Source organism: Aethalodelphis obliquidens, unplaced genomic scaffold (genome assembly GCF_003676395.1).
Source record: "Aethalodelphis obliquidens isolate GAN/ISIS:26980383/991018 unplaced genomic scaffold, ASM367639v1 scaffold116, whole genome shotgun sequence".
Taxonomy (NCBI): domain Eukaryota; kingdom Metazoa; phylum Chordata; class Mammalia; order Artiodactyla; family Delphinidae; genus Aethalodelphis; species Aethalodelphis obliquidens.
This window is the reverse complement of record NW_020838060.1, coordinates 1,507,640-1,525,942: the sequence shown is the minus strand read 5'-3', so window position 1 is coordinate 1,525,942 and position 18,303 is coordinate 1,507,640. Positions and strand designations below refer to the sequence as shown.

Sequence of the window (18,303 nt, the reverse complement as noted above, 5' to 3'; positions counted from 1 at the left end):
CTGGTCCGGGAGGATCCCACATGCCTCAGAGCGGCTGGGCCCGTGAGCCATGGCCGCTGAGCCTGAGCGTCCGGAGCCTGTGCTCCGCAATGGGAGAGGCCACAGCAGCGAGAGGCCCGCGTACCGCAAAGAAACAAACAAAAAGAAGTTGTATCCCAAACCAAGGCAGACTCAACACAGCAGTGGGGAGATTTCCCAAGGATCGTGCACAGCCATTTCTTGTTTGTCCTAGTAACAGGACCTCTTCCTGGCCTGGACTCCCTGTCCTATTCAGGCATAATTTTGGAACCAGATGTGCCTAGAAGTCACATGATTTATTCATGATGCAGCTCTACCCTGACAGTACATCTACTGATCTTCCAGATCCAGGTCAAGAAGTTCCCAGCCTAGTCCCAGCGAGTGCATAGCCCTTGCCTGCCCAAGAGCACCAAGCTGCTCAGAGGCGGCACCAAGTGTACCCTGAGGTCCCAGTGACTCCCTAACCTCAACCCCCTTCAGTCCCAGGACATGTGGGTCAAGGGCCAGGAGGGCTAAAGGGATCTTTGGGGTGGGTCAGAAAGCAGGGCTCTAAATGATTCAACATGGAAAACCCGAAACCTATCCGCCTTCAGTTACAGAGGACAGCGGGGCGGGGCCCGGTGAGCAAGGCAGCTCCAAGGCCTTTCGTAAGCCCCAGAGGCAGGTAAATAGTGATCTAGTGCCAGGCAACAGGGAGCCCAGAGCCTCTCCTCTCACCAGACGCCTGACCCTGCTTTTCCCACCAACTGTACTCTGGGAAGAGACTAGGCCACAAGTTAATTCAGCTTCATCTTTCTGCCTCTGTCATTCCTGCCTGTAAGGAGAGGGAGAACACAGCACTTGTATCAGGCAGCCACTTCTCCCTGAGTTACTCATTAGCCTGCCCTGCCCCAATTCCATCACCTCTGGCCCAACCATAAGCAGCTGGCTTCCAACTAGGAGTGACAGGGTCTCTGGACTCCTGGCAGGAAGTGGGGGTGGGGTGGCTCCAGGTGTGCCCAGGAAGAACTGGTATACATAGGGCCTGGCAATATGCTAGATGCTATATAATTGGCAGATGCAGAAAATGGGTGAACTAGAGGTACAGAGATTAGACTCCCCTCGGAGGAAACAAGGAAAGCAAATGGTGAAAACAGAAAAGGACAGTTCAATGACCTTGCTCTTTCGGCTCCTATTTTCTCATAAAGAGTTAGCAAGATAAGGTTGCCCAAGGATCCAGAAAGAACCCCCCATGTGGGCTTCCCTGGTGGCGCAGTGGTTGAGAGTCCGCCTGCCGATGCAGGGGACACGGGTTCGTGCCCCGATCCGGAAAGATCCCACATGCCGTGGAGCGGCTAGGCCCGTGAGCCATGGCAGCTGAGCCTGCGCGTCCGGAGCCTGTGCTCCGCAACGGGAGAGGCCACAACAGTGAGAGGCCCGCGTACTGCAAAAAAAAAAAAAAAAAGAACTCCCCCCCATGTGTACTCCTGGCTCAGTCCACTGGAAAAGTCAAACCTGAGCACCAGACTAGAGCTGCTTGGCCAGTGGGGAAAAAAACACAATGAGGAACTGGGCCCCTGCAAACTGGCTGGACTGGTTTGAGAGGCAAGGGAAAGGGGAGGGCCGGGGAGACTCCACTGGCAGCTTGTGAAGCAGACCAGAGAAATTCCACACCACAGAGGAGGCAGAGGGGCAAAACCATGGGCAGGGACTCCGTCCAGCTTAGATGCCAAAGCCAAGGCTCTGAAGGAAGAGGCAGAAGGTGGGGAGGGAACAGGCAGGAACAGATACACAGTGTGCCTGGTGACTGACAGACAGGCCAGTGTGTAACAGAAGACTTTGTCTCCCTCTACCCCTCCCTCTAAAGTTCCCAAGGTTGCATTCCAGATCCCACACTTAACCTGGGCCACCTCCCTGGCCCTCAGTTCTCCCCTTCCCTGGCGTGAAGAAAGCAGCAGCCCTACCCCCTCCTCACCTCCCACATGGGTGATGGCATGCAGGTCAGCCTGGGGAAAGCAGGAAGGGTTCTAGGAAGCCAGAATCCTCTTAGGGTCAGGCAAATCTCTGGATTAGCAGTCCCCTAGAGCCAGCCCCCCATTCCCGAATATCCAGGATGAAAAAAGAGGTAGAGAGGCATGTGCAGGCAGCCTGTCGACAACATAGCGGTTGCTAATTATTTCCCAATTACAACAACTCTCCTCAGGCAGGGCATCAAAGGGGCCAAGCTAAGGCTGGCTCTGATTCCCTCACCTGCCTAAGGCAAGGGAATCTGCCTCAGAAATTTTGTCTCAGCCCTGACGTGCACCTCTCATCCAGCTTGGAGACTCAGAGGTGCTGAATCTCCTAGTCCTGTGGTCTCCTGAGGAGTCCTGCTTATTTCCTGCACCAGTGCCTATGGCTAGTCTGACAGCCATCATGGTCCAGCTGTCAGGGATGCCTGGTAGGGTTTAAGGAAATAATGGGGAATTTCTGAGAGGCATCAAGGAAATTGGTTAGGCTCCCAAACCTCACCCAATGGCCCCACCTAGAACCACAGAAGTATGTATGCTTGGGGGAAGGGCTTGACATTAGCCCCCAGAAAGAGGCCTCATTAGAAAGAAGTATTTCTACACATTTTGTAGGCCTAGGGATCTAGGCTTACTCAAATCCCTCTCTTGTAGAGCACTCTCTCAAGAGAAAGAAGGAAATATTCTCCCTGGCAAGAAAGCAAAGGAGGACAAAAACTGAAAGACTTAGTTTCACACCTAGCAAAGAGATGGGGGTGCCCTCTCGCTCTACCTCTCAGTGTCTATTAATTGCACCTGTCTTGCCCTATAGATGAATGGTTAGAGAAAGATTCCACCTCAAAGCCAGAGGGAGGTATCAGCACCGGCTCAGACTGGCAGTCGGGTAAAGAACCTCAGGGAAACAGCACCTTTCCACGCCCTTTCCTTTACGTGTCTGAACCTCAGGCAGCAGTTCCCTTTGCCCAACTGAGACTGACTCCTTCCCCCCACCATTCCGGTCTCCAAGAGAAACTCTGCCCCGGGGACTGGCGTCTGACCTCCAGAGATATATGGGCCCTGAAACGCTTCCATGCCCTGGGAATAGCCTTAGCCTCAGGTGCCCCTCACCTGGCACCTTCCCAGGCACCTGCGTGTGGCATCTTAGAGTAGGAGCCAGCTCTTAATCACTACTCCCACCCTAACTTGACCTCCCCTCCTCCTCTCGCCAACTCAGCACCTGTGCCCTGGGTATCTCTGATCGCCTGGACTCCCGCCCCTCAGGGGTACACCTGAGGGCTCGCCTGCCTCTCAGGTGCCCTTGCGCCCGCCCGGTTCACTCACCCCAGCCGGGCTCGGCGTTCCCGGGCTCGGGCTCGGGCTCGGGTAGAGCTGCACGCGCGGCTCCCGGGCCCTCCCCCTCTGTCCCTCGGCGCTCCCTCCTTCTTTCTCCCCCTCCCACCAACCTGTTACTCCCCTCCGGAGCTCCACCTCCATTGGCCGTCACCACCCGCCCCGCCTTACCCTTCCTCGGTTGGTCCGTTTCCCGCGAGGGGCGGGGCCACCGCCGCAGGGACCCGGACCCGGGGTCGCTAGCCCGGGTGGGCGGGAGGGGCCGGTCGGGTCACGTGGGCCGGCGAGCGGTGGAGTGCGGGGGCGGGGGTGGGGCTGCGAGGGGCATCGGGAGGCCATTTTGGGGACTTAGTGGTTGGCCGCCCTTGACGGCCCCCGCCCGGCCCCTGGACCAGGATCCTCCAGCCAGAGCATCTTCTCTCCTCAGCGGCAGAAGAGTCCCCCGCCTGCCGGCTTCTCGACGGGAATCTCTGTCCAGACTCCTTTCTGCTCTTCACCTACCTCCGCATAAGCCAGAATACTCTTCCGTCGCATTCTGCGGAAAATATCTTCCCGGTCCCCCGACGTCAGCACCTCCTCCACTTCAGCTCCGTCTCCCTTTTCCCCAACCTGAGCTGGATCCCAATCTTGGATTCTCCACCCCTGTCTCCTGGCCTCCACAAATCATTCAGCCTGGCACCTTTTTCTCGGTAGTATGTATCAATTTCCAAATCATATAATTTAATCTAAAATTCATAGTCGTCGTTTGTCTCTTGCCCTACGCTAAGTTCTACCAGGGCAAAGAGCTCTTGTTTTTTTCTCTGGTTTATCCCAAACGCCTGCAAAGGGATCGGCATATGTTAGGCGCTTAATAAATATTTGTTGAATGAATGAATGGGAAGGGGCGGGGTGAGTTTACAGGGAACGGGAATGACTCATTCTAAACAGAAGGAGGTCTCAACCCCAGATTATAAATCCATTTTGGGGTTTAGCCTTTCAAGAAGTGGGGAAATTGATCCCAGTGCCCTGAAGAGTAGAGTCAGGGGTGCTCAGCAAACTGCAGGCACTCTGCTAATCTACTAGGTGTAAACAGCGGTAAAGCTGACTTCCTAGATTTTAATCGTTGAGGTATGTAAAAAAGAGATTGACTTAGTTTACGTTGTTGGGTTCTGATGTTCTCATTTATTCAACAGATATTTATTGTGTACCTATTTAGGGTTGAAGAGGACTCTTACATGCTGCTGACAGTCTAGTGCTTTCTCGGGAGCTCATTTCCTTCCCCTCCCCCCAAACTTCGAAGGCTAGATGTAGGTCCTGGAGATTAAAGTCCACCTCCCAGTTCCTAGGCTGGGACGCAAAGTCTCAGCATTCCAAGGGAAGCTTTATGTAGGGATCTGAGCCATCAAACCTACCCATGCCCCAGGGAGGAACAGCGGGCGGTGGAGTGAGGAACAGGGGGGATCGGAAAAGGAAATGTCTCTCCAGGACTACGTTATCTCCAGCCCACTGGGGTGGTTTTTGAAGAGTGTTTTTTTTCTTTTGAAATTTGAGATTGTTTAATTGACCCAAATATTGGAAAAGTGGAAACTCCTAAACTCTCCTAAGTTAACACCTCAATAATTAGTATATTTCGTGTATTTGTAGTAAATACAAAGTTAGAGTGGCAAAGGAGACACCCCATCCCTGCACTATGAACACAGATTACAAGAAAAAACCAGGAGACTTCTGAGTCACAGTCATCATCATCTGTCCCTCGAGGAAGTACTCAATCTGAGAGAGACACTATCATCAGGTACAGATGGCAAAGATGACACCAATGCCTTTTCCAGAGTTTGTGGTCTGTCTCCTTAAGAAATGTAACAATTTGGCAAAATTGACCAGTTTATAAATATAGCAAAGATAGAAAATTAGAGCGAAATATAGTATCCAGAAAGAAGAAATGAATTACATTGATACGTACTCAAGAGAGTAATTTTACTTTTGTGAAATGGTGTAGGAGAGAATGTTCTAAGTAAATTGGAGACAGCTTCATTGAAAGCAGTGAATTTGGAGCCAAATTCTTATCCTGCAATTCTTTCCTGAGTTCTCCAAGACTATCACCACTACCACTAAAAACTCTACTGAAATCGTCTCAGAGATCACCTATTATTCTGTGGCCAGTTCCTAAATGGAGCAGCAGGAAGCTACACAGGAAGAGTAATTAAAGATAAACAAATAACTGAAAGGGGGTGATGCCACTGGCTGAGAGTGAAAGGACAGGAGACAGAAGAGATTTGGGGATAGCCTGGAAGAGGAAGAATAAAATAAATTAACTTTGGAACTTGCCATCTTGGAGAAGTAGGTGGGACACACACGCACACACACACACAAGTCTAGCAAACAACTGGAAATGAAGCATAGAAGAGAAGCTAGGGCTAGAGACAGATCTAAGAATCATCCCCACAGAAGTGGAAGTTTCTAAAGAGGACCAAAGAACAAACCTTGAAAAGTATGGGACAGAGGAAGAAAAACAAAAGCCAGTGATGGAGTAGTCAGAGAGGTAGATGAAAAAGTCCATAGAAGGGACGTGTTCAAGTAGAAGAGACTGGAATTTGGCATTTAGAAGTTATGGTTGATCTTCCAGATGTCAGTTTCAACAGCGTGGCAGACCCTTAGGTCAAACTGCAGTAACAGGAGTATACCAAGAAAAGAGGAGAAAAGGTACCTTGACTTAAAGAAAAACAGGGTGAAAGAAAGGGGAAGTTGTATGTTGGTTTGGTTTTGTTTTCAGGAAAGAGAGACTTGGTTGTATTTTGAGGATAAGCGAGAAGAGTGAGCAAGATTCAAGAAGTACGAGAGAGAGAGAGAGAGAGAGAGAGAGTGCGAGCGATCGAGCACTCAAAGCCTGACACAGAAGAAAAGGTAAATTTTGTGTTCTAGAACTTAAATTGGAAGACCAGGTATGAAGGAGTGGGGAGTTGAGAAAGTTGAGTCAGGTAACTTTAGTTCACCACATAGATGGACCTGCCAAAAATAAGAGTGATTCTGAGGGCCGGAGACTGTGTAAACAAGTTTTGAAGCTGTTGGAGTTACCTATGAGCCTAAAGAAGGATATGAAAAGTGCCCAATGAATGGCACAAATGAAATAGTACTGAAAAGTCTTCCTTCCAACTAGAATGGGGTGGTATCTAATGTGGACCTTGAAAAAACAGGTAGGTGAAGGGGAGAGGTGGGGGGAAGGGCCTTGGGGCAGGAAAGCACAATGTTTATTTTGGAACTAGAAGGAGATCCTACAGGCTGAGCACAGGGACAGGTGAGGATTGAGAAATAGACTGGAAAGGTAGATTCTGGGATAAATTTTACAAGGCCTTGAATATCAGGATAAGGAATGTGGACTTTATTGGTAGGTCATAGAGAGCTATTGAAGGTTTTTGAACAAGAAAGTGGCAGTACTTCAGAAGGTTAATCTAGGTTGGGATGATAAATGCAATGGCAAGGCTTGATTGAGGTGGCAAGTCCTACGCTAGAGTGGTGACCAAGGGAGGGAAAAGAAAGGGACCAGTCACCCTGATGTCCTTTTAGCACATTACTCACCATTTCTTTACAAATTCCATTACAAATACTCTGCTCTTCAACAGCAGTAACAACCTGTAATTATACTAATGCTTGGGGCTTTTCCTGGTTGAGTAAAATTTTTATTATGGGTGTTGTTAGGGAAGATAATAAGAAATGGTCACGTTATATACTCGCTTGATATACTCTTCCAATCTTTGGGTTCAGGATCTCTAAGTCCCCAAATGATCTTTCATTTTTTCTGACCCACGTCCTCCACTCTTTCCACAAGAGACTTTATGAGTGAACATCACTGAGGTAGAGCACTGAGTCAGGAGTTGAGACCTATATTCTAATTTTACTTCTGAGAAAGCTGTAATCCTAGCCAAGTTTCCTAAAATCTCTGGAACTCAGTTTCTTCTGAGAAATTAAGGAGATGATGGGAATTCCCTGGCAGTCTAGTGGTTAGGACTCTGCACTTTCACTGCTGAGGGCCTGAGTTCGATTCCTGGTCAGGGAACTAAGATCCCACAAGCCACGCAATGTGGCCAAAACTAAAAATTAAAAAAAAAAAAGATGATTGCAGATTCCATAATTATATTGTTTCCTTTGGCTTCTTTGGGGGCAGAAGTCACGTTCTGTCTTCCAGCTCCTCTTTTTATTATCAGTTAGAAACATGAGTAAGTGTAACCACATCTGACACAAGATAACTATTTGGGACAAAGAATTCCAAGCAACATTTTCAGCCTAATCAGAGTCACTCCTGACAAGGGAAAGACTCCTCTCCCAGCTCCTCAGGTGACCCTATACCCTTTAACCCTTTGATAGATCCCAGCTGCCCCACCTCTAATGCTCTGAGCAACTAAATTCCATCATGTTCAGTCTCCAGCATACATTCAAAATATGAGTATTATTTAAAAGGAAAAAAGAGCAAGAAGGCTACGTACTTCCAATTCCAGTGGTAATTAAAAGGGACAGATTCCTTCTGAATAATTTCTTTTCCTGAGTTGGTAAATTGCCATTCTGAGGAGACAGCCAGCTTTCCTCCACACAGCCAAACAAGAGCTGATTGTACCTCACACCCCACTTTCCTTTCCTCATCCGTGAAGGAGGCAGAAACTAGGCAGCTTAAACCTATGCACACATTCCCGAAGCCCCACATTCTCTCACAGTCCATTGTGGCAAAGAATTTCAGCAGAGTCCCACTCTGATTTACTTAGGTTCTTTATCTGACTGTTTCTCAAAGTTCATGTTTCAAATACAGAGGCAAGATGATATATGGAAATAGCACTGGACTCGAAGAGAAAATACCTGATATGGCAGCCACAGAGATATGTAGCTCAGCTCTCCCTTTAAGAAGGACTCTGGGGACTTCCCTGGTGGCTCAGTGGTTGAGAATCTGCCTGCCAGTGCAGGGAACACAGGTTTGAGCCCTGGTCCGGGAAGATCCCACACGCTACGGAGCGACTAAGCCCATGCGCCACAACTACTGAGCCCGCGTGCCACAACTAGAAACCCACGTGCCTAGAGCCCATGCTCTACAAGAGAAGCCACTGCAATGAGAAGCCCACACACCACAACGAAGAGTAGCCCCCGCTCACAGCAACTAGGGAAAGCCCGTGGGCAGCTGCGAAGACCCAACACAGCCAAAAATAAATTAATTAATTAAAAAAAAAAAAGACACTGGCATTCAACTGCCAGAGTGCTGTTAGCTGTCAGCCTCCAGCTACATCACCTTTGGGATTTGTTACAGTGTTAGAGACCCCACTCTCACTGAGGCCCCACTCTCACTGAGCAGCTATCAGCCTATGACTAGGCACCATGTGGACATTAGGGCTTGGCCATTTCTGCCCACTGTTGGACTCCTCTAGAGGACCCTGTTTGCTCTGGAACTTTTCACTGGGTCAGCTGCAACTTGGGAGGATCTGTCTGCATCATGACTTGAGATTCTCCTTGCCCAATTTTGTATTACTATCCAAACGCTTTACTTACCCATTCCTGCTTCCTTCCCCTTGATCTTTCATAGGCATTGCTACCCAATAAATCTCTTGCACTCCTAATTTTGTCTCAGCATCTGCTTGCCAGACCACCTGAACTGACTCAGTTGGCTCCAGGAGTGGTCTGAGAAGGCTGGCAGTAAGATGGGGTTTGGGAACTGCATTACTCATTGCCTGGCTGGCAATAAGAACCCCTCCTGGATAGTATGTGGGGTACAGATAGTCACTGGGACAAGGTGATGGCGCATTTGCTAAAACTTTCACTGATGGTGAAGTGGGAAAATATTCCTATGGTGCAACAATTCGGACATATGTGGTAGGTGGAGGGATAGCAGCGGATACAAGGACAATGGAATTAGCTGACTTACTAAGTTGCATTGAGTCCTGCCAAGAGATAATGAAAAGCTGAGAGCAGTTACCAAACATTGAAAATTGACTGTGAAGGCCAGAGAGCTTCTTTGATGGGTTACAAAGAGGCCCTTATAACAATGGGAGAGGGGGAAAAAAAAAGCTGAAGACCAAACTCAAGACTTGAGAGTTCCAGGAGGCAGACCTGTAATCAAGGTCAGGATCCTGGTTAGGAAAACCCAGGACCCTGACACATGGAATGGAGGTATCTAGGTGGTGCCCCCAAAGATTTTGGCTCCCTACACTCTTCTGAGCACCTCAGAGCCTTAGAAGGGGGCCCACCCTTTCCTGTTAGGAGCTAGCACTCCCTCCATGTGTGAAGACACTGCAGAGGGCTCTCCCCCTCAGAATTTGCTTCCACCTCCTCTCCTGACTGCCAGGATCTTAATTAGGGTTAAGTGACAGCATAGTCCAGTAAGAACATGCTGGTCTTGATAAGGGAAGAAAAGGACATACCCCAAAGTAGCTGCAAGAACTGACCAATATGAACTGGTAAGAGTTGGGGAGTATCTATGGGGTTGAGTTTTTTTTTTTTTGGCCTCGTTGGGTCCTCCTTGCTGCGCTCAGGCTTTCTCTAGTTGCGGCGAGCGGGGGCTACTCTTTGTGGCAGCGTGCAGGCTTCTCATTGCAGTGGCTTCTCTTGTTGCGGAGCACGGGCTGTAGGCACGCGGGCTTCAGTAGTTGTGGTGTGTGGGCTCAGTAGTTGTGACTCGTGGGCTCTAGAGCACAGGCTCAGTAATTGTGGTGCACGGGCTTAGTTGCTCCGCGGCATGTGGGATTTTCCTGGACCAGGGCTCGAACCCGTGTCCCCTGCATTGGTAGGCGAATTCTTAACCACTGTGCCACCAGGGAAGCCCCTGGGATTGGGTTTTTGATGATGCTTAATTAAGGGGCTGAAATACAAGACTGAATAAGGAAGAGTTTATTGACTGGGATCCCCTCCCCTGGAATAGAATTTAACTTCCTTGTAAGGACCTGCCTGTGTGGCTCCTAGAAACCTGGAGGATGTGATAACTTTTGCTGAGTGAAGTTCAATTGCCTGAATTGCCACAGCAGTTGGGAGGGAGAAAGGATTAAATGGCTCAGTGAAGTGGCCATGCTAGAGTCAATTATAAGAGGCCAGAAACCCTACCACAGGATGTTCCATGGAAGGTCTAGAACAACCCCATTTACCAGTGCCATCAGGAATGTGCTGGTAAGAGGAGTACCAGCATTACTAAGAAGCTCAGTGTTGGCTTTCTTCTGCAAGCCAGAGCTAACAAGAGGAGATGCTGTCACAGTTTGGCTCTTCTATAGCAACAGCGATAGAGGCCAAGTGGCAGCATTTAACTGCCAGAAGCCTGGGGGTTATTAATGATCCTAATGACTGGCAAGGTCAGAGGGACAGCCCAGGAGCTTGACACAAAGAGTTGTGTAGATGAGTGATAGAACATGGCATCCCTAGGGGCAAAATAGATGGGCAGTCAAAACAAGGGTATTGCTGCATATATGAAAAGAAAGCAAAAATAGATGAGCAGAAACCTCAGGATGGAGGTCCCAGTAAAAAATCATGGTCCCTTGTCTAGTTCCCCAACCTCAGTCAGTTTCCAGACCAAGATTTCTTTGATTAAAGAGGTGGCCATGTCTCCAAGACTGGCAACAGCACAGTAAGTATATACTGTAGTCTTTCCAAAAAGGGACTTAGGACTATTTCCTCAAGTAACTGTAGATATAGGAGAGAACACCCAGGCATTTTGAGGACTGTTGGACACAGACTCTAAGTTGACATTGACACCTGGAGACCCAAAGTGTCATTCTCACCCCTCTGTTGGAGTGGGAGCCTGTGAGAGTCGGGTGATAAGTAGAGTCCTAGCCAAAGTCCAGCTTCCAGTGGATCCACCCTACCTAGTCAGAAGCAGTCTGTACCGTGTGGACATCCTGCACAACATCCCTCTGGTCCGTTACATTGATGACATCATGCTGATCAGTCAGGATGAGCAACAGGAGCTAGCACACTAAAAGCCTAGGTAAGACACACACTGGGCTTCCCTGGTGGCGCAGTGGTTGAGAATCTGCCTGCTTAATGCAGGGGACACGGGTTTGGGCCCTGGTCTGGGAGGATCCCACATGCCGCGGAGGAACTAGGCCCATGAGCCACAACTACTGAGCCTGAGCGTCTGGAGCCTGTGCTCCGCAACAAGAGAGGCCACGATAGTGAGAGGCCTGCGCACCGCGATGAAGAGTGGCCCCCACTTGCCACAACTAGAGAAAGCCCTCGCACAGAAACGAAGACCCAACACAGCCAAAAATTTAAAAAAATAATAATAAAAGTAAAATTCAATTGTATATTAAGTGAAACTTTAAAAAAAAAAAAAAAAAAGACACACACACTCCAGAGTGTGGAAGATAATCCCTACAGAAGTTCTTTTTTTTTTTCACACAGAAAACATATAGTTTATTTTAAATTTAGGCAGGTCTCAGATGTGAACTCAAAAGAATAGTTAGATCCAAACTCTGTTTGCTTGCTGTAAAGATTTTTTTAGAGCAATTACCGAAGTCAGTTTGTCTTTTAGAAACTTCTGCATATCAACCAAGAGTGCATTACATTGTCTACAGAGAGGATTGGAATCTTCTCTCTCTTTTTTAAAATTTATTTATTTATTTATTTAATTTATTTATTTTTGGCTGCATTGGGTCTTCATTACTGTGCGCGGGCTTTCTTTAGTTGCATCGAGCAGGGGCTAATCTTCGTTGCGGTGCACGGGCTTCTCATTGCAGTGGCTTCTCTTGTTGCGGAGCATGGGCTCTAGGCACATGGACTTCAGTAGTCGTGGCACAGTAGTTGTGGCTTGCAGGCTCTAGAGCGCAGGCTCTGTAGTTGTGGCACCCGGGCTCAGTAGTTGTGGCTCGTGGTCTCTAGAGCACAGGGTCAGTAGTTGTGGCACACGGGCTTAGATGCTCTGCGGCATGTGGGATCTTCCCAGACCAGGGATTGAACCCATGTCCCCTGCATTGGCAGGCGGATTCTTAACCACTGTGCCACCAGGGAAGTCCTGGAATCTTCTCTTTTAAGGAAGGCCCTTAGGTGGAGTTTTTCTTTTTTTTTTAATTTTATTTATTTATTTTGTTTTTGCCTCCTTTGGGTCTTAGTTTCGGCATACGGGATCTTTCGTTACAGTGCGGGGTCTTCATTGGCGCATGGGCTTCTCTTTAGTTGTGGCGTGCAGGCTCCAGTGTGCATGGGCTCAGTAGTTTGTGGTGCACGGGCTTAGTTGCCCTGCGGCATGTAGGATCTTAGTTCCCCAACCTGGGATCGAACCCGCGTCCCCTGCATTGGAAGCCGGATTCTTAAACACTGGACCACGAGGGAAGTCCCGAGGTCGAGCTTTTAAAACAATTTTTCTCCATTTTGAACAGGATGCATGATTTAGCAAAAGGCTTCAACAAACACTTTTGTAGGAAGCACCTTCCAGTGCCTGCCCCCTGCCCCTCCTTCTCCCTCTCCCTGCTGCAGGCCTGGGCACCCAGAAATTCTTACATCAGTAAATTACATCAGTTAGTCTTACATCAGTAAGACTGAAGTCAAGTCTTATATCAGTAAAGTCTTTCTTACATCAGTAAAGTTCTTAAGAGTCCAGTGTTTAAGAGACATGCCAGGACATCCCTTCCAAAATAAAAGACAAACTACTTCATCTTCCATCCTTTACCACAAAGAAAGGATCACAGACCTGGGAGGCCTCTTCAGCTTGTGAAGGCAATACTTTCCACGCTAGGAATACTGCTCTGGCCCACATACTAGGTGACAAAAAAAACGTGCCAGCGCTGAGTGGGGCCTGGAGCAGGAAAGGAGTAGCCCCACAGTCTTAGCTCGTGCTGTTACAACAAAATGCCACATATCAGGTAGGTAAAAAACAACAAACATTTATTTCTCATGGTTCTGGAGGCTGGGAAGTACAGCATCTTGGTATTTGGTAAGGGCTTCCTGGTTCTTAGATGTTTGTCTTTTCACTGTGTCCTCACATGGCAGAAGCAGGGAGGGGTCTCTCTTGGACCTATTTAATAAGGACACTAATCCCATTCATGAGGGCTCTCTCTGAGGACCTAATCACCTCACAGAGGCTCCACCTCCTAACACCATCATATTGGGCATTAGGATTTCAACATATGAATTTTGGAGGGACACAAGCATTCAGACAATAGCACCTACTTACCATCATTCTCAGTGACCCACTGGGGACTTTGTGCTTCCTATTCCTGCAACTCTGGGCTCTGCAGGGTTTGAAGTTCTAATCCCCCAAAGGATATATTCTTTCCACAAGGGTAACACTGAGTTTCATGCAGTGGCTGCCACCTGGGCACTTTGGACTCCTTGTATACAGAGAGCAGCAGGCAAGAAATTACCATGTGGTCAAGGGTCATTGGCTCTGATCAGGGAAGAGGTAGACTTCCTTCAGTTACCCAGTTGGGGCAGGGAGGAATGTGCGCCGTGACCCACCTGGGCACCTCTTGGTACTCCCTTGCCTAGTTGTGACCATGAATGGACAAGTGTAGCAACCCTGACCTAAGAAGTTACCTCAGACCCTTCAGGAATCAGTGTTTGGGCTGCACCACTGGATAAGCCACTGAGACCAGTAGAGGTGAAGGCCGAGGGCAAAGGGGATTTAGAATGGAGGAAGGAAACAATGAGCACCAGTTGCAGCCCCGAGACCAACTGCAGCAATGGAGCTGTACATTATTCCACTAACCTCCCTCACCTGAGTTTCTCCTGAGAAGAGGTCCAGGGAACACTTACTCAATATGTATGGAGAAGTGAATCCATGTGACACAAGGTGTGGACTGTAGCAGCTGTGGAGGTGCCCCACTTGGATCCCCTTCAGAAAACTATTTCTGTTCACCTACCAGAATGCAGTGATCTCACAGCTTCCAGTTGCAACACCTTCAGGATTCACTATTATATTCCAGTTGAGACCATACTTTCCCCAGACAGCCCCCAGCCAATGAATGAGCCTGATGTGGGTACCAGGACTGGCCATTTCTGCTCGTCTAACTGGCTATCTTTTTCCCAGATCTCCGTGTTGGGCTGGCTGAGACCGTCAGAGCTGCATCATGACTTGGGGCTCTCCACGCCCAATCCTGCTTCCTCTCTCTTTATCTTTTACAGGTGTTACCCCCAATGAACTTCTTATATTGTTATCTTTGTCTCAGCAGCTGTTTCCCAAAAGACCCAAACCAACACACCCAGGCAGTAAAATAATATTAACCAGAAAAATGAAAACTACGTATATATGTAACACATACTATAATTACAAAGATTTTTTACGTTTACATAGATGAGACCTGGAAGAAGACATAGAAAAATAAAACTAGTTGATCTATTAGAGTAAAAGGATTGTGAATGAAAATTTTTTTCACCTGTCCTTTACTGTTAACATTGTTTATACATTACACAAAAATAAGGAGAAAATAAGGATATTGGTTCTGAATCTACCTTCTGCCTCTATGGGAAATTGACAACTGAGTTTTATTTTCCTTGTCTGTAATATAAGGATAATAATTGTGAAAATAAAATGAGATTAGGATTATGATCTCATTTTGCTATTGTACAACACTATGAAGTTGCAAAGTATTGTTTTTATTGTAGGCTGGGGTCTCAGATATAAGGAAGCTCGTCAATCAATAAATGTTTGTTGAGCATCTGCTATGCATCAGGTACCATTTGTATTAGTTTTCTATGGCTGCTGTAACAAATTAGTGCAAATTTAGTGGCTTAAAACAGCACAAATTTATCACCTTACAGTTCTGGAGATCAGAAATCCTAAAATCAGTTGTCACAGGGCTGCGTTCCTTCTAGAGGCTAGGAGAGACTCTATTCTCCTGTCTTTTCCAGCTTCTAGAAGCTGTCTACATTCCTTGGCTTGTGGCCCCTTCCTCCATCTTCAAAGCCAGCAGCACAACATCTTCCAATCTCTCTCCCACTTTCTGACTGCTGTTGCTGTTGTCATATCTCCTTCTCTGACACTGATCCTCCTTCCCTCTTATAAAGACCCTCATGATTACGTTGGGCCCACCTGGATAATCCAGGCTACTCTCCCCACTTTTAAGTCCCCATCCTTAACTTAATCAGATCTGCAAAGTCCCTTTTATGACATGAGGTAACATATTCAGGAGTTCCTAGAATTAGGAGGTGGCCGTTTGGGGGAAGCCATTATTCTACATTATTGTGGTAATAGAGTGATGAACACAGGAGGTGAGATCCCTGCTCCCATGGAGATTCTCTTCCAGTGTAGGAGAGACAGAAAATAAACAGGTAAATTAATTGATAAAATGCTAATAAGTGCTATGAAGTCAATTTTATTTATTTATTTTATTTGTTTATTTATTTTTGGCTGTGTTGGGTCTTCGTTGCTGTGTGTGGGCTTTCTCTAGTTGCGGCGAGCAGGGGCTTCTCTTGTTGCAGAGCACAGGCTCTAGGTGCATGGGCTTCAGTAGTTGCAGCATACGGGCTCAGTAGTTGCGGCACACGGGCCCTAGAGTATTGGGCTTCAGTAGTTATGGCGCGCAGGCTCAGTAGTTGTGGCGCAGGCTCTAGAGCACAGGCTCAGTAGTTGTGGCACACGGGTTTAGTTGCTCCGTGGCATGTGGGATGTTCCCAGACCAGGGATCGAACCCATGTCCCCTGCATTGGCAGGTGGATTCGTAACCACTGCACCACCAGGGAAGTCCCCTGAAGTCAGTTTTAAAAGGGCATCATGATGGTGACAAGGTTTGGAGAGTGGTCTGACCAAGAGAACTCCCTCTGAGGAACTGGCTTTGGAGCTAAAGCCTGAAGGATTATAAGGCAATTACTAGCACACTTGGCTCTGTTCCCCTTGGAGTCCTTTGGATATTTTTGGTGAATTTGGGGCCTGTTAGTTCAGGAAGTGTGTTGACTTTTACCATCCTCACTTATGAATGAGCTTTATTAAGCAGACCAGTTCCAACTCACAAAGTAAATATGGATTTGTGACCCCCCACCCCAGGGATTTTATTCTCTAGGCTTTCTGAATTTCAAGTCAAGATCAAGAACCAACCCTTTCTCTTGAAGATTAAGAACAGCACCCAGCACTGTTTCATGCATATTGTCTGGCATAAAAGCCCTAAGGCTGCAATGTGATGGCAGAGCCCAAAGTGGGAGTAATTTCAGTCCTTACCCAATTAAATTTCATTCCTTTGGAAATGATTTTCAAAACCTCTTCAGAAAAGTTTAAAGTAAACTGGCCTCAGCTAGGATTTGGTTCACCACTGAGTCCTGGGGGCAGGGAAACCAGGTCCCAGATCCCTCTATTCGGTAAGTTGTACTGGTGTCTCTCAAGTTCTGTAGTGTATCAGGAGGATGAAGAAATGGGACCCTTGGCACCAGCAGAATGGCAGAGCAACTGGCTTCCCTAGGAAAAAGCCATCTTTCTCTCCAGGCTGTGAAAGGGAGGGTTTTCTATAGATTGAAGGTTACAAAGAGACCATGGACTCAAGGAGAGCTAAATAAAGAATTATAAAAAGTTTATAAAAGGAACACAACATTCTCACCCCAGCTAACCAAAGACTTTTTCCTCTTCAGTTTTCACCCGAGGAGAGGGAGTAGCTAGTTTATCCTGAGATGTGGCTGGAAATCTTACAATGACCCTCTTTGTATCTCATCTCCCTGGGTTGACCTTTGTTTTCCCCCCAAATAATTATTTTATTTCAAAATAAATTTTTCTTTGATTGTAAAGATAAATTAGATAAATTTATATATGCAATTGAAAAAATTAAAAAAATATATATATATATAAACCTGTGTATATGTGTGTGTATGTGTGTGTGTATATATATATATATATATATATATTCCAAACTCTGTGATCAAAAAAAATTTACATTTAAGATTCTGTTTTCTGTCTTTGTGCAGTGAACTCGTGAATGGGGAAGATGGTGGCTTTGGGATCCGCCTGGCGGCAGTTGTGCAACCTTCCAAGAGGAAGGCGACCGCCTGCGCCATCTTTGCACAGCTGCCGGCATACAGGCCCCTGATTCTCGAAGGAGGGTCCGCAGCGCCTCAAAGGGGTTTAAGACGTTCACCAGTGTGTTATTTTTGAATAAAGCGTGAGAGCTTTGGAAGCCCAGCAGGGGCAGTGCCCCTTCACAGAGATTCAGGGATAGTCTGGTGGATGAAGGCCTAAAGTTTGGAATTTTCCTCTTGGAGAAGTGCTGTTGGGATAGCTGCGATGCCCAGGTAATGGTACCTGCCACTTCATCAACAAGCTGTGACAAGAAGTGGAGAGTGACAAGAAGTGGAGAGTAGCATGCCTTCTACCTGGGTACTGTGAATTTTGCTGACACAAAGGATGTTCTCTACCTGGTGTTGGACAGATCCTTGGAACTTCACGTCTTTCCTGTATTAACCCGCGTGAGCAGCTGTCAATCTCCTGGGGTGGAGGGAGGGGACTGCCTAGAAATTTGGGGACCAAAATCAATTAGGTGGCCTTTACTTCATCTTACCCAAAGGATTCCAATAAAATATTTTAAAGCAAATAAAAAGTAGATTGGTCTCAGTGAAAACAAGATGGTACAGAAAGGTTTAGGGACATGAAAGGTTAACCACCAGTGAATGAGCATCACAGTTGACGTCTAGCTGTACCTCTTTGCAGCCACATACAAAAAGTAGATTCGCCACATATTGACACCAATGTTAAGGATTTCTAAATTGATTGTGGTAGTATTCTTATATTTGAGGTTTTTATTATGCCATTAACACAGACATCCAATTTGCCTTTTGATCAATTGGTGAAAACATAGGTTGTCCAGATATATTTTAAAAGAATATACTGGTGGTTGCCAGGGGCAGGGAATGAGGAAATGAAGAGTTACTGTTTAATGGGTATAGTTTCCATTTTAGAAGATGAAAAGTGTTCACAGGGATGGATGGTGGTGACGGTTGCTCAATGTGATGAATGTGTTTGTTACCACTGAACCTTATGCTTAAAAGTGGTAAAGATGGGGGAGGGGATAAATTGGAAGATTAGGATTGACACATACCTGCTACTACATATAAAAAAGGTAAC

General features: G+C 47.1%; 1 protein-coding gene and 1 long non-coding RNA gene across 4 annotated transcripts in view; one reads left to right on the top strand and one right to left on the bottom strand.

Annotated features, from left to right (window-relative positions):
• CGN (cingulin) overlaps nt 1-4,085 on the bottom strand; it is a 23,144-nt gene extending 19,059 nt beyond the window's left edge. For 2 of the 3 annotated variants that reach the window (XM_027097596.1, XM_027097599.1), the window contains exon 1: nt 3,324-3,437. The gene's annotated coding sequence lies outside the window, so the exon portion shown is untranslated. Of the gene's footprint in view, nt 1-3,323; nt 3,438-3,833 lie in introns of those variants that run through there. The other variant, XM_027097598.1, reaches the window with a different exon arrangement.
• LOC113615345 (uncharacterized) lies at nt 3,914-18,303 on the top strand. Its single transcript, XR_003430973.1, has 2 exons — nt 3,914-4,024; nt 17,151-18,303. It is a non-coding gene; the product is annotated as an uncharacterized LOC113615345 (long non-coding RNA).